The 22182-nt window shown below is 39.3% G+C and overlaps 2 protein-coding genes across 6 annotated transcripts in view; one reads left to right on the top strand and one right to left on the bottom strand.

The window, feature by feature from the left end:
* The window catches only part of AZI2 (5-azacytidine induced 2), a 34505-nt gene extending 27510 nt beyond the window's left edge, over positions 1–6995 (bottom strand). Inside the window, exon 1 of the mRNA XM_060109645.1 lies at positions 6475–6995. The gene's annotated coding sequence lies outside the window, so the exon portion shown is untranslated. The remainder of the gene's footprint in view (positions 1–6474) is intronic.
* ZCWPW2 (zinc finger CW-type and PWWP domain containing 2) overlaps positions 6989–22182 on the top strand; it is a 156410-nt gene continuing 141216 nt past the window's right edge. For 2 of the 5 annotated variants that reach the window (XM_060109641.1, XM_060109642.1), the window contains exon 1: positions 6989–7184. The gene's annotated coding sequence lies outside the window, so the exon portion shown is untranslated. The remainder of the gene's footprint in view (positions 7185–22182) is intronic. The other 3 variants (XM_060109643.1, XM_060109638.1, XM_060109640.1) reach the window with 3 other exon arrangements.

Here is a 22182-nt window from a genome sequence, read left to right on the forward strand (position 1 = left end):
TCCTCAGTTCCTTTGAATTAGGAAGACTTGTAAATTGTTGACGTTTTAGAGAGCTCTCATCTTAAATTATTTTATCTATTTTAATTGGCATGCAGAAGCCCCAGAAGGCTTCAAAATACCAAAACAGCTTCATTGAAAGATTTGTTGTAGAAGGCTAATGAAATATTAATGTTATAATAAGTACCTAAAATAAACAAAAAAATCCTTTAAGACTGATGATCCCTGGTCAGGAACTAAGATCCCACATGCTGTGCAGCATGGCCAAAAAAAAAAAAAAAAAAAAAAAAAAAAAAAAGACTGACATAACTACTGCTCTCCTCTAACCTCCTTCAAGTACTCACTCATTCTAGTAATCCTCTGTCGGAATTGCCTTCCACTCTGAAGACACTATTAAGTGGTTACCATTAGAAATGGAATCACCCGAGGCTGTAAGTGAGCCTGTTCAGATCAGAGGCCAACTGAGGGCCATAGTTAAAGAATTTCTTAAACCCAGGAAGGATCCTCCAAAGTTTCTGTAAATGGATTACCAAGATGCGAGGCCACTGGTTTGACTAAATTGACCAGAGCTGATATTCAGAGCCTGATAGGAATTTTTTTTTTTGGCGTTCTCCTCTAAGCTCAGTGAGGAAAAGAACATTCCAACATAGGTGGATGGGTAGGCCTTGATATCATTGCTGTGGCCATCCAATTCTTTGAGTAATTAAAAACAGCTGTCTTTTTTTTTTTTTTTTTTTTTAAATTACAAATCCAGTCTTTACAGAACCAGAGGTGTGGCTCCACAAACAATTTAAAGTCCACCAGTCCTTTTACCACTCCCAAAACCTCCCTTTGGTTTTTGGCTAAAATACCACTGGTTTTTAATCTGTGCTTTCCAGATACAAGGAAACCCTTCCCCTGGATCTAATTATGACTTATAGCAATTTGGTAAATTACACCTTTGTAAGTAGAATTGAAACATTTATCTTTTCTCTCTATCCAACCGTTCCCTCTAGAAATGGGAAACTCTTAGGTTCCCAGCACCTTTATCAGGTAAATAAGGAAGGCACCTCCTGATAGGTACAGGAATCTCAAGGTATTTTGGGGATCTCAAAAAGAGAGAACTTCACCCAAATCTACAGATATTGGGCCTCCCTGGTGGCGCAGTGGTTGAGAGTCCGCCTGCCGATGCAGGGGACACGGGTTCGTGCCCCGATCCCGGAGGATCCCACGTGCCGCGGAGCGGCTGGGCCCGCGAGCCATGGCCGCGGAGCCTGTGTGTCCGGAGCCTGTGCTCCGCAGCGGGAGAGGCCACAGCAGTGAGAGGCCCGCGTACAGCAAAAAAAAAAAAAAAAAAAAAACAAACAAAAATCTACAGATATTGCAGGCAGAATCTGTGGCAAGTCTTTGGTGTAATTTATCTGGCCTTGAGAGGTCTTTTAAAGGTTTAATCTAAGATTCCTTATGAAAAGTTCCAACACAGCCCATTTATGAGTCTATGCGGTCAATTACAGACTTATTTCGCAAACAAATTAATATGGCTATATTTGGTAGAAATAAGGGTAATTTTAGAGAGAAAAACATTATGCTTCAGTGGATATTAAATTCTAGTTTTGCTAAATGAGGCTTTTTTTTTTATATTTACCGCCTAAGACTCGCTTCTTAGATGGCTCCTTGTTGTTATGCTTTATTACTGTAAAGTTTAAGTGAATTATTAAAACAACACTCTAGTTTGTTTCTAAAGCTGATCACAATAATCTATTTTTTCTTTTCTTTCTTTTTTTTTTTTTTTTTTCCTTGCTGTATGCGGGCCTCTCACTGTTGTGGCCTCTCCCGCTGCGGAGCACAGGCTCCGGACGCGCAGGCTCAGCGGCCATGGCTCACGGACCCACCCGCTCCGCAGCATGTGGGATCTTCCCGGACCAGGGCACGAACCCGCGTCCCCTGCATCGTCAGGCGGGCCCCCAACCACTGCGCCACCAGGGAAGCCCACAATAATCTATTTTTGGATGAAGATCAGATTCACCGTGACCTGCAACCAGGAGATTATGCACACTGGAAAAGACATCAGATAAAAGACCCTGTACAGCCATGTTGGATGGGGCCGTATCAGGCTTCCTCTCCTGAATGAACTGTAACTCCTATCTCTGACACCCGACTTTGACTAACTAGGACCAGCACTACCAGACCAGAACAAGAAGACAATGACATCTGAAGTAGACAGCTGACGCAAGATGACCCAGGCCTGCACACTATTACTTTGACAATTGCTCACACTTTTGCTTATAAATCCAATGTATTTTTTCCCTGGGCTCAATCATTTGCGAGTTTCAAAAATCAATCCAAACAAACCATAGGTTTGTGGACCTATGTCCAGTACTCCTAGGTTTCCTTGGAGGATTTCACCTCTCCAAGGCTCTAACTGGATGGCCCTTATTTTATTTTAGAAGAAACTCTAGTATTGTGCAAGCTACCCACTACCTTCAATATCACTAAGTGGGACCCTCTTATCTGGCCAATTAATGACACCTGTCCTGAACGTGCCCATAAACACTCCTTTTCACTAGATGAAAAGATATTGGGTAGCTCCTCATGGGACCTAATGGACTCACGGAACAAGTTTATGGCCTTGGCTCTCTCCAGGATGGTTAGAAAGATGTGCAACTGGTTTCCCTTGGGCTAAAGGTCACCTATGGGCAGCCTTGGAAACAGCCGCTGCCAATTTGCCTTTAATGCTAGTGTGCTGGGTTTCTATCACTTTTCCAATAGTGTGACCATTTGGCCGAGATATTTGTTAACTCATAACACACATGAAGAGTCAAATTTCCACTCTGAATACTCCTCTTCCCAGTTTAGAAAAAAAAAATAGGAAAATGTTTTGATTTAGGAGGATCTTGGCTTAAATGTTTACTACTGACACTGTTACTCCTATTGTCAATCCTATATAGCTCTCTATAAATTAATGAACATGTACAATGCACCTGCAAGGCAGAATTGGCATAAGTCCTATTGGACAACTGGAATTGACCATTAGTCCTTGACAGACATCTCACTAGTACCACTCCCTAAAACAAGCTATTAAGACCCAACACCAAAGGACATGATGGACCCAGGGCACGTAAGCAACCACCCTGGCATAAGGCAACCAAATATTTGATCACCTAATGCTATCAAAAGATTAAAGATCAAAAGGGGGAACTGATGAGATAAAATTCATATTTTATAGAAGACAAGAAAAATTTAAACATAAAATTTTTCTCTACCCTTTTGGGCCTCCTCCCTTCCCTTTGGTGTGTGTTATGCATCTGCATTAACCAGACCTCCTTAGGAGATAACCTCCTTCTTAATCTTAAGAGGCCACAATGACACATGACTCATTACTCACTTTGTACATTTAGATCTGGATTGTGTAAACTGTCAAAATATGTCACTTGACGTATAATCCTTTGTCTCAAAAACTTATATATAACTATGCTTTGACCTCTAAGGGGCGGAACAGTCCTTAGAGCATTCTTAAAGACTGTCTCCTGGATTATAATCCTCAGGTTGGCTCCAATAATATTAAGGTAGAGAAAAATTTCTTCTGGACAGCATGCATTTTCCTACTTCTCAGGTAGGTATTATTTTCCTAATTTATAAACAAATCTTAGAAAAATTAAAAGACCTTACCTACACTACATAAAGAATCAGCAGCAAAGGTGAGAATGTGAACCCAGATAAGCCATCTTCCAAATTTATGCTTTTGACACCACATTCTGAGAGGCAACACAAAATTGATTCTTATTTTCCCAAGAAGAATCTGGACAAGGCAGAACTCAGTGGTAGAAAGAACAATGGCTTGAGATTCCGAAACCCAGACTCTAGTCTAAGATCTGCCACCTTTATTATTGATTAGTTTACCTCTCGAGATCTAAGTGTTCCCACTAATAAAACGCCAGGGTTGAACTACATCACTGAGATGCTGCCCTTCCTATATTGTGAAGGCAAACTTTTAATGTGAATACAGTATGGCAACCTCAACAGATAGAAGGGAATTCACTTTTACCAGGAACTGAGTAAAAGATATAGTACACATATTATGTCAACACCAAACTTGACTAGAAAGGTATTGTCACCACAGATGAGCAAACAGAGGCTCAAGGAAGTGAGGCAAATTTGTCTATACTCACACTGGCAGTATGTGACAGAGCTAGGGTCTGAATCAGGCCTATTTAATAGGCTCTTTCCTCGACTTTACATTGCCTCCTGAATTGAATCTTATCTAGAATTTTCATCATCTTTCTACCCCTCAAAAGCCAGACTATCCCTGTACCCACTTCTATGGAATAAGGATTAAGTTTTACAGAGGGAAATCAACACCTACTTTTCTTTCCCTTTTTTTAATGAAATAATTAAGGGCAGGAATGAGCTAACTGGTTTATAAAGAAGGGATCGTCAAGTGCCTTTTTTCAAGATACTATGTACCTCAGCACTCTAATGCCCTATAATTCAGTGAGTGCCCCAAAATGTACTCAGCACCAGATATACAGTATGAAAAACCCCATTTTCATTTTTATAACCCTCATCGAGCTATCTCACTAACTGCCTTAGTCCAGAAATCAGTTTGTATGGCCACGGAATCATAAGACTCTTTCTGGGTTAGCACAGGTATGAAAAGCAGTCTACTTCTTTTCATTCCTTTCATAAATAATACATCTCAATGCAACTGAGCATCTTCACACACTAAATGTTACTAGTATTAGTGTTAATTATTCTCTAATAGTGATATGACAACTGTATTTTAATCCAAAATATAGGTACCAAAAGAAAGAAAAAAATTAAATTACACTGGTTTCATTACTTCAAGGATTATGAAGTACTTCATCACATCATCTTATTTAATAATCAATACAATGCTTTGTGTTGGCATGTCAGGTAGTGTGCTTTGACTTTTAGGGGAACTAGCTCATTTGTTCTCCATAACAATTCATTAAATCTACATAAGACCTACGAGGTGAGCAAGAATTTCCTTATATCACAGATGGAGCAATTAAAACAGTGGGAGCCAGTAATGAAAAAATGGCTAGCTGACTCTATAGCTGCAAACTCTTGGAAACTATGCTTTGGTGCCTTGGAGAGAAAGATTATTCCCATTTTAGAGATAGGGAAAATGAAGAAGAGTTTTGGTTTCTTAGCCAGCGTCAAGTGAGTGGTAAATTCAGCACTCAGATTCTGAGTTAATGTTCTGACTTAATCCAGTGCATTTCCCATTTCACTACAATGTCTCTTTAACATTAAAACCTTACATCTGGGGCTTCCCTGGTGGCGCAGTGGTTGAGAATCTGCCTGCTAATGCAGGGGACACGGGTTCGAGCCCTGGTCTGGGAGGATCCCACATGCTGCGGAGCAACTAGGCCCGTGAGCCACAACTACTGAGCCTGCGCGTCTGGAGCCTGTGCTCCACAACAAGAGAGGCCATGATAGTGAGAGGCCCGCACACGGCGATGAAGAGTGGCCCCGGCTTGCCACAACTAGAGAAAGCCCTCGCACAGAAACTAAGACACAACATAGCAAAAATAAACTAATTAATTAATAAACTCCTACCCCCAACATCTAAAAAAAAAAAACAACTTCCTGGTAAACTCACCAAGGCTGGCAAAAAATGTAAGAATAAAAATCAGTGCCAAAAGACAAGTACATTAAAAAAAAAACACCTTACATTTGTGTACAACTTTCCATCTTAGAAAAACATAGCATTAAAATTTAACAACCCTGTGAAGGATGTACCATTCCTAACTGACAGACGATGTAAGGAGTGATCACAACAGGTTGGTAAATTAGACACGGTAAGTTTAGATAACTGTAATGTAAACCATGTCTTGAGATCTTGTTCATTCAAATTTAAAGCTCTAAAAGTAAAAAAGCAAGAGTCTTCTATGTTTAAGAGACAAGGATCAATTTCAATCCTAGTAGGTTGTCTTTGATCACCTCAGCATATCTCCAATATATCCTGGAGCAATTTGTTTTCATCTGTATTACAGTTTCTGTATTTTCTCTCACTTCTGAGTATCTGAGTTCCTTGTTTGTAGGGACGAGGGACTCAGCCTACCTGGCATGTAGTAGCCACTCAACAATGATGGAAAACCATCCTGAAAAAAACCTAACATTACTGTTAGCCCTCGGTGATGTACAGGGGTCGATTTACATCGCCCCAAGCAGGATCGTCCTAACCGTACGCCCCTCTTTGGTTTCCGATTTAAACGCTGCCCCAATGAATGAAATAAAACTGCAGGCGCCCCGGTAAACCAGAGCACGGTAAGAAAACAAGCACTAGGGAGAACCGAGGACCAAGCGGGGCCCGACCCGGCTCGCGGGAGTAGACGAGGTCGAGGATGCCGGGCGGGCCGCTCCCTGGTCCAAGGTTTGGAGAAATGACGCGTCTCTCCGCACCGGCGACGGGAGCAGAGGGTGGTCCCGGCACCGCCCCCGCCCCCGGGCCGGCCAAAGAAGGTCACTCACCCCGAACACAGGCTCCGTGGGGCCGCCCCAAGGGCCGCCGAGTTTCGATTCCCCAGCGTTTGGAAACGGACCGAAAACAAACCGGGTCGCTAGGGGTCACCGCGGGCTTCCTGTTTCCTCAAAGACAGCTCCGCTTCCCCGGCAAAGGCAGCCGCTCCGGGAACGCCGCGGAGGGACTCCCATTTCTCCCGCCTCGGTGGCGCCAGGGCCGGTGCGGCCAGCCAGTTGGCTACGGCCCGGGAGGCTCTGGAAGGAGGGCCGAGCCAAGGCCGAGGGCCGAGCCGCCGCCGGAGAAGGCCGGTTACCCGGCCCCGTCAGCGCCCGCCCTAGCCCGGCGCCGCGCAGGGGGAGCGCAGCGACGGGGCTGGCCAGGAGGGCACCCGGCTCACGACCGGAAACGGGGCCTCCAGTAATCCGCGACTCGGCGCCTGGGCCGCGAAAGCAAACCGGAAGTCAGGCCGGAGGGAGATGGGAGGGCGTTCGCCAAGCCAGTGCTGGGGCTGGGTGGGGGAAAGGTGCGCAGAAAAGGAGGGCGCGGCGTACTACGCGCCCCGTGAGCCTCCGCCGCCGAGTGGGCGGGGCCGCGGCGTGCTAAGTGTCGTGAGCATACGCAGCACGGTGGGCTGGGCCGCGGCGTACTACGTGTATAGTGAGCTCCAGCGACTGGACGGGCGGGGCCCCGGCAACGGCGGAGGCGGTGGAGCAGTGTGGTAAGACGTTATCCACCTTGGCGGAGGTTGAGTCGCTGGCTTCCTACAGCGCCGTCTTTTTCCCTCAGCGTCCGCTTGGGGGTCCCCGAACGTTGTAGCGCGTGTTGGCTCCGCTTACTAGCGCTCGCCGTGACCGGGAACTGGGGACCCGTGACGATTCGCGCCTGCGGGGAGCCGTTAACAACCCGACTAGTTTCGGGGCGTTGCTCCGGGTCCCCTAGTTATTCGGCACACAGCTCTTGTTAACATTGTGGAAGCTGTTGACTTCGGGGGGTGTACTCGGCTGCGCCAGGTAGAGGATGGACAGGTCTGAGCTGTGGGGTCACGAGTAGTTGATTTGGGGGCCGTCCTTGGAGGTCTCAGGCAGACGGAACCCCTCCAGCTGTAGGCCTATTTTTGATTAAACGAATGAAGGAGAAAATGGTAATTATAGGGCATTTATCCTTACTGACTGCCAGTTAGCAGCAGTGATACTCCTCCCCAGCGCTTTCGACTAAGGACTTAAATATCGTTGGAGTCAGTGTTCTGTGGAAGATGTTTCTGCATCGCGGTTGTTTTTTTTTATAATTATTTATTTATTTTTGGCTGCGTTGTGTCTTCGTTGTTGCATCCGGGCTTTCTCTAGTTGCGGCGTTCTGGGGCAACTCTTCGTTGTGGTGGGCGGGCTTCTCATTCCGGTGGCTTCTCTTGTTGAGGAGCACGGGCTCTAGGTGCGTGGGCTTCAGTAGTTGTGGCACTCAGGCTCAGTAGCTGTGGCTCTTGGGCTCTAGAGTGCAGGCTCAGTAGCTGTGGTGCCCAGGCTTAGTTGCTCCGCGGCATATGGGATCTTCCCGGACCAGGGCTTGAACCCGTGTCCCCTGCATTGGCAGGTGGATTCTTAACCACTGTGCCACCAGGGAAGCCCCGCATCGCAGTTCTAATTCATCAACCAACAGTCAGCTCATCAAGGATGGATTCGGCTCTAGGGTTTACTTTAAAATATTTTTTTTTGTTGTTAAGCCTCTCTTTTTGCTTTAGATTTAAGTGAAAATTCACAGCTGTTATGAGCAAAGAGCACAACTTAAAGTTAACATGACATTTAAAAATATTTTAAAATCTGTATTAATGTAATCATTTAGAAAGATCCATTCAGTTTATCAGGCTGGGACATAAGAGCAGTGTTTAATATTTTGGACAAGAATCCTTTTTCGATTGGCTCGGTAATGTGCTTTACAGAATAAAAGCAAACCACCAAGAGGTATATTTTGCCTAGTTTTTGAAGAATGCTAACAAAATCGGTTGAGGCACCCCCAAATCATCAAAAATAAAATGATAATCTGGTTTCTGATTTGTAGATCTAGAAATGTTGAATCTTTACTCAATAATTTAGAATAATTTGAGACTTGTTGAAAAAGAAGGGAAATTCATTTTATCTTTTCTCTCTGAGTAAGTAAGATGACTTAGCTCAGTATTTTACTGTATGTGATCAGTATGTTTTTGTTTTAAAATACACACTTCCCTATATAATAATGGAAAAAAGTGGGTCTTATTAACAATACTATTTGCTTGTTCAGAAGGCATAAGCCTATCCATTTAGTCAAGTAAAACATCCTAATTTTTTTTGCCAGGGAATGGGGGCGGGGAGAGTGGTACCCCCGGTAGGTTATGACAAAATGTAATCCAGATATTTGTTAAATTGAGCTGAAATGGTCACTTTATATCCACTTTGCATCCGCTTTAATTAATTTTAGCAAATAAATTATTAAAGAAAACTTGCCACACTTACGCTTTGTTATAAGCAGAAGTTGAAGTTTTATTACAATCTTGCTGTAAGGAAAAAGACCTCCGATAAGTCAAATAAAAGATGCAGTCTTGGTAGGGACATTTTATGGGAAAAGAAAATGGTTAGATAATTACCATTAAAGTAGATAACAGAAAGAAGGGAATTTGGGGGTCATTAGACTCTTAACTAATAGTCAACTCCTTAGGTGAGTGGATGGTTTTCCAGAGCAAATCTTAATTCTATTAAAGTTTTTTGGAAGGTTGCTTAGGCTTTTTTTTTCAGGAATGGTCATTTCACCGCAAGAGAGGAGTTGTGAATTACAGTCATCCAAAAAAACATCTGTACCGGCCAGGTTTGGGACAGTTTTTTTTAAACCATTATTACATCTTCTGTAACTACAAATGCAGTCTGAAATTTTCAAAACGATTCAGGTCTTTATAAACATATACTTGACACAAGGCACTTTTTTAAAGGTCCTGTTTTACAGGTTGTAGTAAACAAAAAAATAGGGAACAAAAGAGATTTTCCCCCACCTTGTCCCACCTTATCCCATCCTCTCACCAAGGTCCTGATATTTTCCATCAGGAGCTGCTCCTGAAGGATAGAGTGAGGACTGGCTTCAGTGAGGTTCCCTTTTTCCTTGGGGTAGGTTGGATTTCCAAGCAATATCTGAACAAAGAATATGGCCCTGGCACAACTCTTGACTGTGGCTCAGCCTCCTTCTCCTGTTTTTAGGCAACTGTGCATCTTTAGAGCTGCTTCAAATCTTATTTTTTGTTTAATTAGGCACTATGTTAAAACAATGAAAAAAAGTGCTGTTGTGTTTTGTTTTTTTAATGGGAGCTATATATTTCCAGGTTGTGACGAATATTTACTGTTAGAGGAAAGAGAATACACCTTTTGAGGAAAATTTGTAAAGCCAATTTTGGGTTAGTGATTTAAATTTTATATTAGTTTAATTTGATTAAATCATACCATCCTAGGGATCATGTTTTCTGTGTCTCTGCCCTGTGTTCTGTGAGTACGGTGTATGTGTGGCTCTGCAGTGTCAGCAGAACAGAATTAAGATGTCAAAACCTTTAAGTTGAAATACCAATGTCACTTTTCATATTAAAATCAGCTTCAATGTCATTTCATCCATTAATGTCTTAAAAGCATTCTTCCTCTCTTCTCCCCCACCTATCACATGTCCAGGTTAAAAGCCTTAGGGTAAGGGAATGGTTTCAGTGGCAGAGATACAAAACAGATTCAAAAATACTACCAATAATGAAAAATCTGCTATGTGAGCCTACATAGTCTGTTTTCCTTCTTTCCTCCCATACCTCATTGCTCATACCACTACCCCCCCAACCAAAACACATACACATACACACACAGAATGTCGTGAATTGCAGAATCAAAGTTCATGATTTCTGTTACACTATGTGTATCTGAATCTGTGAATATGCCTGAAGCAGCAGGCAAACTGGACGTCATGGATCCCTAACCCTTAACCTTGGAAAGTACATGAAGGCTTTCCAGGGGGTTATGTAAATGATAGTTTAAGGGTATTAATTTTCATGCTGTTTACTTGCATGTTTCTTTCCTAAAATTGATCTGCCTCAGAATGTGCCTAAACCAGAGCAGCTTTCCCCTTTCCTCTTTTGTACTTGTCCCTCTCCCGCTCTACAATTAAAGCAATACCTTTAATCTGACCTAAGTCTTGTTAGAAAGTAAATGATTCTAATAACTGGGTAGCTAATTGTTTCACAAGAGTAGTAATTTCCAATGGCTTTTGAAAATGCTTCAGAAGAACTCAATTGAGTTGTCAGCTGATCATTAAAAATAATTTTATGGGGGCTTCCCTGGTGGCGCAGTGGTTGAGAGTCCGCCTGCCGATGCAGGGGATATGGGTTCGTGCCCCGGTCCGGGAAAATCCCACATGCCGCGGAGCGGCTGGGCCCGTGAGCCATGGCCGCTGAGCCTGCACGTCCGGAGCCTGTGCTCCGCAATGGGAGAGGCCACAACAGTGAGAGGCCTGCCTACCACAAAAAAAAAAAAAAAAAAAAAAATTTATGACATACCCCATGTGATTTTTGGTACATAGCTTAGTAGTTCAGAAGAATGATTATTGATATAACCAGAAATCCTTCTGCTCCCAAATATTTGGAATGGAAGAACACAAAATATAAGAATAGGATCAGCTTGAACCCTGTTTCTTTCTAACAGCAAATAATATTCATTCTGATACATGACCTAGATGGGGGGAGAAGGTGCTATCCATTTCTGTATGAGATGCATTTCCAATAAAACTGACTTACAATATTTTATAATGATCATAATCTGTATTGAGTTTCTCATTTGATCAGTAGTGCTCTAGTAAATTAATGATAACACAATACTGATGACAGTTTTTAAAATTTATGTTCTCAGGAATTTTAAAATATACTCTTGTGTAGAGAAATATGATCAATTTAAAGTATTTTCAAGCACTAAAGTTATGTTGCGATAAGCTTGTGTGGGGGAAGTGAGATAATATGAATTCAAGGAGAAAAGGAATAATATCAGTTTCCTAACTGTGGAAGGAGATCTTGTTCATGTGCTTTTCAAATGGATGGGTTGATAGTAGATATCAAATTACTATGGCATTTACATTCCATTTATAAAAGGGATATATCCTACTGTCTCTAGCAGCTAACCTTGTCCTGGACAGGCAATCTGTGCTTCATAATAACTTTTTGACTTGAAATGTTTGCAGTCAGTAGGAATTAGCTTCTGACAGCTTTCTTTTTTTTTTTGCTGTACACGGGCCTCTCACTGCTGTGGCCTCTCCCATTGCAGAGCACAGGCTCCGGACGCGCAGGCTCAGCGGCCGTGGCTCACGGGCCTAGCTGCTCCGTGGCATGTGGGATCTTCCCGGACCGGGGCATGAACCCATGTCCCCTGCATCGGCAGGTGGACTCTCAACCACTGCACCACCAGGGAAGCCCCTGACAGCTTTCATTTTAAAAAAAATAAACATGAATGTCATAACTTTATGCATAGAAACTAAATGCAGTGACTTTCTTTTGGAAACATGTAGGTGAAGAAAAATTTAATAGTCTTAGAAAGCCTTTGATGTAAGGAGTGGGAGAAGAAATATGAAAAGAGCTAACAGAAGACGAGCAGCAGAGACCCCAAGATGGTGTTGGAAGATTGTACAGAGAAGGAAAAAAGATCCAGTAAGGGGAATTCTACACTTCTTACTAAATGAAGTAAGAGCAACCCTTCTCTGAGGCTTGATACTTATACTTTTACTATCTGAGATATGAATTAGTTTATTCAATACTTAACAAAATTCATTCAGAACTTACCATGTGTCATTGTTTTAGGCACTGAGATGAAACAGGCAAAACAGCTTTTTAAGGTATAAAGAAGTAAAATCTATCACAGAGAAATCAGTCACATAGACAAGACCTATGTGAAATTTAACATGATGAGAAATTACTTCCCATTAATTTTTTTTCATGACAGTTTCTATATATGCCTATGAAGAAAATAAACTTTTTCCTCTGTTTAAAATGGGAAGAGAGGAAGAAATAATTCTATTTTGTGACTGTCATATATACACTATAAAAACCAAGAAGATAAAGTCAGATTTTCAGAGGAAAGACATTTTTATAAAGCTACCAAATAAACAACAATGAAAGGATGACATTAAACTTCAGTAAGATCTATAGAAAGAAATTAAATTAGATTTTTCAAGCAGACTATGTAGCAAAAGAGAGGGAAAATTTCCAAACCCATTTCACAGCTCACATGATATAAAAGTGAAATCATTGACTTTGTAACAGTTGCAAAATTACAGACATAATTTCCAACTGTAGGTTTTTCAGTTGTCTATGAATAGTCAGTTGATTCTTAAAACTCCAAAAGCAAAAAGATGTGTGTTTTTTTTTAAATTCACTTATATTTTGTTAATCATTTTCTCTTGACAGTCATTTTATATCATTCCCTTTTGGCTTTAATAACCCCCTCCCTCTCATCCCATAGCCAGTCTGTTCACCTGATTTTGTAGATTTTACCGTTTAGCTAATCTTTTGGATCTTTTTCATAGTCTCTACTATGCCACATTTTCCTATCCATCTATTATAATAGTTTCCTTTAATTAGTTCTAACTTTTTGTTTTTTAGTTTCCAAGTCATTCTTTATATTGATAGCTAAATGGTCTTTTAAAAATGTAAATCTTACCATTACGTTTCTCCTCTTAAACTCCTGGAATGACTCCTTAGCTTGTTTTAAAAGTCTATTCTTAATCTAGGCTAGCCTATTTTATTACCATCAGCTTCTAGAGACACTGCCAGCTCAGACATTGAAATTGGATATCTTTACTCCTTTATAAGTTTTCATTCAGTTAACCCTGCTTATGATTTTAGAATATTTACTTTCTTAGATTATCATTTGACATCTTTTCTAAATTTAAAAATTCTCAGAGAATTGGGGAACTCCAGAAAAAATTTTCAACATTAGTGTGAGAATTATGGCTCTACTTCTTACTTGTCCTAAAATGATATCACATTTGAAAGAGGATTCTATATCTTCAGATAATGGATATCAGCTTCAGAACATATGAAGCAAAACTAGACAGAACTAGGAGACATGCCCACAATACTGGAAGATTTTAACAGGTTTCCCTCACTAACTCATAGAATTTAAAAAAATACATTAAGGAAATAGATGATTGAATAAAATTATTAGCCTCACACTCATTAGGATGGCTATTATCAGAAATAAAACCAAAATGGAAAATATTCATCTTAAAATTAATATGGAATCTCAAAGGAACTTAAATAGTCAAAACAATCTTGAGAAAGAAGAACAAAGCTGGAGGCTTCCCATTTGCTGACCTCAAAACATATTACAAAGCTGCAGAATCAAAACATGGTACTGGTGTAAAGACATACATATAGACCAATGGAATAGAATGGAGAGCACAAAAAGATCCTCACATATATGATTTTTAACAGATGTGCCAAGACCATCCCATGGGGAAATGTGGTTGGGAAAACTGAATATTCATATGCAGAACAATGAAGTTTGACCCTTACCTCACACTGGAAAAATTAAATCAAAATGGATCAAAGACCTAAATGTAACAACTAAAACTATGACACACTTAGAAGAAAAATAGCGGGAGGGCTTCATGACATTAGATTTGGCAATTTCTTGGATGTGACACCAAAAGCATAGGCAACAAAAAAAATAGGTAACTAAAGGTCTCTAAATCAATCACTAATAAAATGTTAAAAAAATCATTATCTAGTGACTCCAATATTGGACAAATACTGTGATCTTTACTCTGAATTTCATTAGAATTATCTAAATTCATAATTCCAAAAGTAAATAAAGAATATAATTTTAGGGACTTCCCTGGTGATCCAGGGGTTAAGAATCTGCCTTCCAATGCAGGGGACACGGCTCGGGGAACTAAGATCCCACATGCCTCAGGGCAACTAAGCCTGTGTGCTCTAGAGCCCGCATGCCGCAACTACTGAGCCCGCACGCTCTGGAGCCTGCACGCCACAACTAGAGAGCCCACACGCCACAATGAAAGATCCTGCATGCCACAACTAAGACCCAACGCAGACAAATAAACATTAAAAAAAATTTTTTTAAATATAATTTTACCTATGCTTAAATAGTGTAGACATTTAATGATATGAGGAAATGTTCACAATATGTTGTTAAGAAAGCAAATTGTTGAGATCTGTTTGAGATTACAGACTGATTTACATCTTTTCCTTCCATTAAGATTGGAGTTAAAGAGTAAAATACATATACACATAACAGAAAAAGAAAGAGGTGGGGAGTCATCAGAGGACAAAGGATTTCAACAAATATTCTGAGAGAAACCAGGTATGAACCTCTCAGGAAATGAAGTGGAACCCAGGAAGCTTTAGCACAGAATATACTGGAGAAGAGTCCACAGAGGAGATAGGAATCAGCCCTCCCAGAAAGATCATGATGAGGCCCTGAAGGCCCTAAATGAAAGATGGAGGATGGATATGACATTTTTGGAAGTCTTTCATGAAACTAATTTGCTTTTTTGTCTTCCCCATCTCATGCACAAAGACAAGCCATCCAGACTCTCCTGTCAGAACAAAAGCGGAGAGAACCCTCCAAAGGAATTGAAAAGAAAATTAGACAAAGTGGGAAAAGCCTTTAGTTTGTTTCTTTCCAGGGTAGGAATTCCAAATTATTCCTGTTCTCAGTGTGTTATGCTTACTTTGCAATTTTAGATGTAGAAGAAGCATACTCTTAGTTTTGCATTATGCAATTTAAGTTAATTCCATTTTCACATTCTCATTTTAAAACTTTTTATTGATAGATTCCTTTTCTTAACATTTGTGTAGTGACTTTTGAAACATTAATTATATAGTTACTAGAATCCAGAGTAAAAAAGTTATCACTCTTTTTAAATTAGAATTATGCCACATTTCTGAAATGAGGAAAATAACTGACAATATATAAATAATATAATATATAAATTATTTTGAATGGCAAGTTTAAATTCTCTAATTAAATTAGCTTGAGATTCTGTTTCCATGTCTTGTGATTTAAAGGACATGGTCAACTTAATTGAAGACTCTTCTTCTGCAATATTAGTGGAAGAAATTTTACCTTTAAGCAAATCAGCTGTGTGACTTACATGACAATATAACTTAGATAAAGGTCAATTGAGAATGGGCACATGTAGGGAGAAATAACTAAGCTGCTCTGAAATTAATACTCTCCTTGTTCAACCTACTGATATAATTCTAATCTTTTTATAACAGTATTGCATTTGGTAGCCAGCCTGAAGAACTTAATTATTCTTGTTTGATCTGTTGTTTTATTCTCACAAGTCTCAATATAGTGAGTAATAGAAAATACTGGGATTCTTGCAGCCATCCAATATAGACATAAAGCATATAAACTGATTACTAAGGTTTAAAGTTGGCATTTAGCACAATTTATCAGATTTCTACTTATTTGTTAACTTTTTCCTGGAAACAATTTAAAGCTGCAAAAGATACCATCCTTTAAATATGCCAGTAAACTTTCTTTCCATTTTATCAATACTTTGATTTCTTATTTTGGATGAAATCCATCAGTTATACTCATTATTAAAACAAAAAAAGAAAATATTAGGCATCTTGGAGCATTTATTGAGCTAGAAGCTACCCAGCAGTGTCTGCATAAAGTAGTCCCTGAATGATAAAGATAAATTACAACTTTGCACAGCTAATAGACTCTTAAATTCCTGATGAATTGTTAAATATAATCTAAGGTTGACATACAGGCACAAATTGGTTAATTAGGTATGAATGAACAGCAAATTTTAAATTTACATTATAGAGAAGATTAAGGATAAATGCATTTTAAGTTTAGAAACAAACTACCTAACCATTTAAGTTGAGCACTTGAGAAAAATCATGAAGGAAAGACAAAATAGAGTGCTCTCATTCTGCATTGGTTTCTGCATATTTTAATTTTCTTATCTAACTATAAATATAGCTCATTTAAAAGCAGTCTAGGGCTTCCCTGGTGGCGCAGTGGTTGAGAGTCCGCCTGCCGATGCAGGGGACACAGGTTCATGCCCCGGTCCAGGAAGATCCCACATGCCACGGAGCGGGTGGGCCCCTGAGCCATGGCCGCTGAGCCTGTGCATCTGGAGCCTGTGCTCTGCAACGGGAGAGGCCACAACAATGAGAGGCCCGTATACGGCAAAAAAAAAAAAAAAAAAAAAAAGCAGTCTAGAAAGGAAGTCAAATATTTATTATATGTATTTAGTGTACCAGCACTGAAATGGCTTTTTTTATATGCTTTTTCATTTCATCATTAAAACCATCCTATGAATTATAATATTATTACCATCAACATGTACAGATGATAAAATGATAGATTATTTAACTGATTTGCCTTAATTTAAAAATCTCATAGGAAATGGAGCCAAAATTTAAATCCAGAGCTACGATTGATATTCAACTGATACACAAACAGCCATACTAGTTTTTAAATAATTTGAATATCGGTACTATCTAGGAAAGCCTTAATGCTGAAGTTCATATTATTTTCATTATTTCATAATATAAATATTCACTCAGTGCTTCTCTTTGGCAAGTATTCTTTTAAGTGCTAGGGATACAGTGGTTAACAAGATAGATTGATTTGCCAGTGGATTTTCCTTGTCTTGTAGAGGACCTCATTAAATAAACTACAGTACAGTGTGTTGAACGGTGTGGAGAGGGGGTAGAGATTGCTGGGGGCACACGGTAGGGGCATTGACTCTTAGTAATTTTTCAGATGGGCTTAGACCTCTTCTCAGTAGCCTGACACAACCCCTACCTGGAAGTCTCAGGTGTGCCCCATACACTTCCAAATCATTCTGCATTGGTCTCTTAATAGCGCTTAATGTTACTTGAGGAGAGGAATTTTGTCTTTCCTTTAGCATTGTCTGGCTCATAGCAAACCCTCAAGAAGTATTTTAGAACAAACAAAGAAAATAGAATTGAGGTCTGAAACAGCAGCAAGCAAGTGAGAGAACAGTTTTAGAAAAGCTTTTAGGTATTGAGGTGGGAAGTGACAGAGATAATCCTTGTAATGTAGGAGGAAAGTTTATCTTTTGAGAATGGGGAGAATGGTCAGATTTAAAAAGGTTTAGAATAATCACTGAAGAATTGCAAGAGGAAAAAGAGAATACATAAAAAGGATAGCCTTAAAAATGTGCTGAGGGCTCATCTGAGGTTGAAGTCTCTGAATTTGTAGTGGTACCAATAGGCATGACTACATAATATCCTCCAAGAATCAGCAGCTCAGATTCAAGACCTCGACGACCAAGGCTCTATTCCTTTGTTTTTAAATTAAATTAAATTAATTTATTTTTTATATAGCAGGTTCTTATTAGTTATCTGTTTTATACATATTAGCGTCTATATGTCAATCCCAATCTCCCAATTCACGCCCCCCACCACCAACCCCCTGCTTTCCCACCTTGGTGTCCATGTTTGTTCCCTACACCTGTGTCTCTATTTCTGCCTTGCATACCGGTTCATCTGTACCATTTTTCTAAATTCCACATGTATGTGTTAATATATGATATTTGTTTTAATCTTTCTGACTTACTTCACTGTGTATGACAGTCTCTAGGTCCATCCATGTCTCTACAAATGTCCCAGTTTCATTCCTTTTTATGGCTGATATTCCATTGTATATATGTACCACATCTTCTTTATCCATTTGTCTGTCGATGGGCATTTAGGTTGCTTCCATGACCTGGTTATTGTAAATAGTGCTGCAATGAATTGGGGTGCATGTGTTTTTTTTTTTTTTTTCTCTTGGTTATCTTTATTTTTTTTTAATATATTTTTTGGAGTATAATTGCTTTACAATGTTGTGTTAGTTTCTGCTGTATAACAAAGTGAATCAGCTATACGTATACATATATCCCCATATCCCTTCCCTCTTGTGTCTCCCTCCTTCCCTTCCTATCCCACCCCTCCAGGTGATCACAAAGCACCAAGCTGATCTCCCTGTGCTATGCAGCTGCTTCCCACTAGCTATCTATTTTACATTTGGTAGTGTATATATGTCAGTGCTACTCTTTCACTTTGTCCCAGCTTACCTTTCCCCCCTCCATGTCCTCAAGTCCATTCTCTATGTCTGCATCTTTATTCCTGCCCTACCCGTAGGTTCATCAGAAAAAAAAATTTTTTTTTTTTAGATTCCATATATATGTGTTAGCATACAGTATTTGTTTTTCTCTTTCTGACTTACTTCACTCAGTATGACAGACTCTAGGTCCATCCACCTCACTACAAATAACTCAGTTTTGTTTCTTTTTATGGCTGAGTAATATTCAATTGTATATATGTGCCACATCTTCTTTATCCTTTCATCTGTCAGTGGATACTTAGGTTGCTTTCATGTCCTGGCTGTTATAAACAGTGCTGCAATGAACATTGTGGTACTTGACTCTTTTTGAATTATGGTTTTCTCAGGGTATATGCCCAGTAGTGGGATTGCTGGGTTGTATGGTAGTTCTATTTTTAGTTTTTTAAGGCACCTCCATACTATTGTCCACAGTGGCTGTATCAATTTACATTCCCACCAACAGTGCAGGAGGGTTCCCTTTTCTCCGCATCCTCTCCAGCATTTATGGTTTGTAGATTTTTTGGTGATGGCCATTCTGACTGGTGTGGGGTGATACCTCATTGTGGTTTTGGTTTGCATTTCTCTGATGATTAGTGATGTTGAACATACTTTCATGTGTTTGTTGGCAATCTGTATATCTTCCTTGGAGAAATGTCTATTTAGGTCTTCTGCCCATTTTTGGATTGGGTTGTTTGTTTTTTTGATATTGAGCTGCATGAGCTGCTTGTATATTTTGACGATTAATCGTTTGTCAGTTGCTTCATTTGCAAATATTTTCTCCCATTCTGAGGGTTGTCTTTTCATCTTGTTTATGGTTTCCCTTGCTGTGCAAAGCTTTTAAGTTTCATTCTGTCCCATTTGTTTAGTTTTGTTTTTATTTCTATTTCTCTAGGAGGTGGGTCAAAAAGGATCTTTCTATGATTTATGTCATTGTCTTTTCCTCTTGTTTATGGTTTCCTTTGCTGTGCAAAAGCTTTTAAGTTTCATTAGGTCCCATTTGCTTATTGTTTTTGTTTGCTTTTTGTTTTTATTTCCATTTCTCTAGGAGGTGGGTCAAAAAGGATCTTTCTGTGATTTATGTCAGAGTGTTCTTCATATGTTTTCCTCAAAGACTTCGATAGTGTCTGGCCTTACATTTAGGTTTTCTATCCATTTAGAGTTTATTTTTGTTCAATGTGTTAGGGAGTGTTCTAATTTCATTCTTTTACATGTAGCTGTCCAGTTTTCCCAGCACCAGTTACTGAATAGGCTGTCTTTTCTCCATTGTACATTCTTGCCTCCTTTATCAAAGATAAGATGACCATATGTGTGTGGGTTTGTCTCTGGGCTTTCTATCCTGTTCCATTGATCTCTGTTTCTGTTTCTGTGCCAGTACCATGCTGTCTTGATAACTGTAGCTTTGTCGTATAGTCTGAAGTCAGGAAGCCTGATTCCTCCAACTCCGTCTTCCTTTCTCAATATTGCTTTGACTATTCGGGGTCTTTTGTGTTTCCATACAGATTGTGAATTTCTTTTGTTCTAGTTCTGTGAAAAATGCCATTGGTAGTTTGATAGGGATTGCATTGAACCTGTAGATTGCTTTGGGTAGTATAGTCATTTTCACAATGTTGGGTTTTCCAATCTAAGGATATAGTATATCTCTCCATCTGTTTGTATCATCTTTAATTTCTTTCATTAGTGTCTTATAGTTTTCTGCATACAGGTTTTTCTCTCCCTATGTAGGTTTATTCGTAGGTAGTTTATTCTTTTTGTTGCAGTGGTAAATGGGAGTGTGTCCTTAATTTCTCTTCCAGATTTTTCATCATTAGTGTACAGGAATGTGAGAGATTTCTGTGCATTATTTTTGTATCCTGCTACTTTATGAAATTCATTGATTAGCTGTAGTAGTTTTCTGGTAGCATCTTTAGGATTCTCTATGTATAGTATCATGGCATCTGCAAACAGTGACAGTTTTACTTCTTCTTTTCCAATTTGGATTCCCTTTATTTCTTTTTCTTCTCTGATTGCTGTGGCTAAAACCTCCAAAACTAGGTTGAATAACAGTGGTGAGAGTGGGCATCCTTGTTTTGTTTCTGATTTTAGAGGAAATGGTTTCAGTTCTTCACCATTGAGAACAGTCTTGGCTGTGGGTTTGTCATATATGGCCCTTATTGTGTTGAGGTAAGTTCCCTCTATGCCTACTTTCTGGAGAGTTTTTATCATAAATGGCTGTTGAATTTTGTCAGAAGCTTTTTCTGCATCTATTGAGATGATCATATGGTCTTTATCCTTCAGTTTGTTAATATGGTTTATCACATTGATTGATTTGCAAATACTGAAGAATCCTTGCATTTCTGGGCTAAGCCCTACTTGATCATGGTGAATTATCCTTTCAATGTCCCATTGGATTCTGTTTGCTAGTATTTTGTTAAGTATTTTTGCATCTATGTTCACCAGTGATATTGGCCTGTAGTTTTCTTTTTTTGTGACATCTTTGTCTGCTTCTGGTATTAAGGTGTGGTGGCCTTGTAGAATAAAATTAGGAGTGTTCCTCCCTCTGCTATATTTTGGAAGCGTTTGAGAAGTATATGTGTTAGCTCTTCTCTAAAGTTTGATAGAATTCACCTGGGAAGCCTCTGGTCCTGGGCTTTTGTTTTTGGGAAGATTTTTAATCACAGTTTCAATTTCAGTGCTTGGGATTACTCTCTTTATATTTTCTATTTCTTCGTGGTTCAGTCTTGGAAGGTTGTGCTTTTCTAAGAATTTGTCCCTTTCTTCCAGGTTGTCCATTTTATTGGAATATAGTTTCCTGTAGTAATCCCTCATGAATCTTTGTGTTTCTGCAGTGTCAGTTGTTACTTCTCCTTTTTCCTTTCTAATTCTGTTGATTTGAGTCTTCTCCCTTTTTTTCTTGATGAGTCTGGCTAGTGGTGTATCAATTTTGTTTATCTTCTCAAAGAACCAGCTTTTATTTTTAGTTTTATTGACCTTTGCTATCATTTCCTTCATTTCTTTTTCATTTATTTCTTATTTGATCTTTATGATTTCTTTCCTTTGCTAACTTTGGGGGGTTTTTGTTCTTCTCTCTCTAATTGCTTTAGGTTAGGTTGTTTATTTGAGATTTCGTTTGTTTCTTGAGGTAGGATTTTATTACTATAAACTTCCCTCTTAGAACTGCTTTTGCTGCATCCCATAGGTTTTGGGTCATTATGTTTTCACTGTCATTTGTTTCTGGGTATTTTTGATTTCCTCTTTGATTTCTTCAGCGATCTCTTGATTATTTAGTAGCATATTATTTAGCTTCCATGTGTTTGTATTTTTTACATTTTTTCCCTGTAATTGATATCTAGTCATAAAGCGCTGTCAGAAAAGAAATTTGATACAATTTCAATTTTTTAAAATTTACCAAGGCTTGATTTGTGACGCAAGATATGATCTATCCTGGAGAATGTTCCTTGAGCACTTGAGAAAAAAGATTATTCTGTTGTTTTTGGATGGAATGCCCTATAAACATCAATTAAATCCAACTTGTTTAATGTATCATTTAAACTTCTGTTTTCTTATTTTCATTTTGGATGAACTGTCCATTGGTGAAAGTGGGGTGTT

The sequence above is a fragment of the Mesoplodon densirostris genome, chromosome 10, assembly GCF_025265405.1.
Source record: "Mesoplodon densirostris isolate mMesDen1 chromosome 10, mMesDen1 primary haplotype, whole genome shotgun sequence".
Taxonomy (NCBI): Eukaryota; Metazoa; Chordata; class Mammalia; order Artiodactyla; family Ziphiidae; genus Mesoplodon; species Mesoplodon densirostris.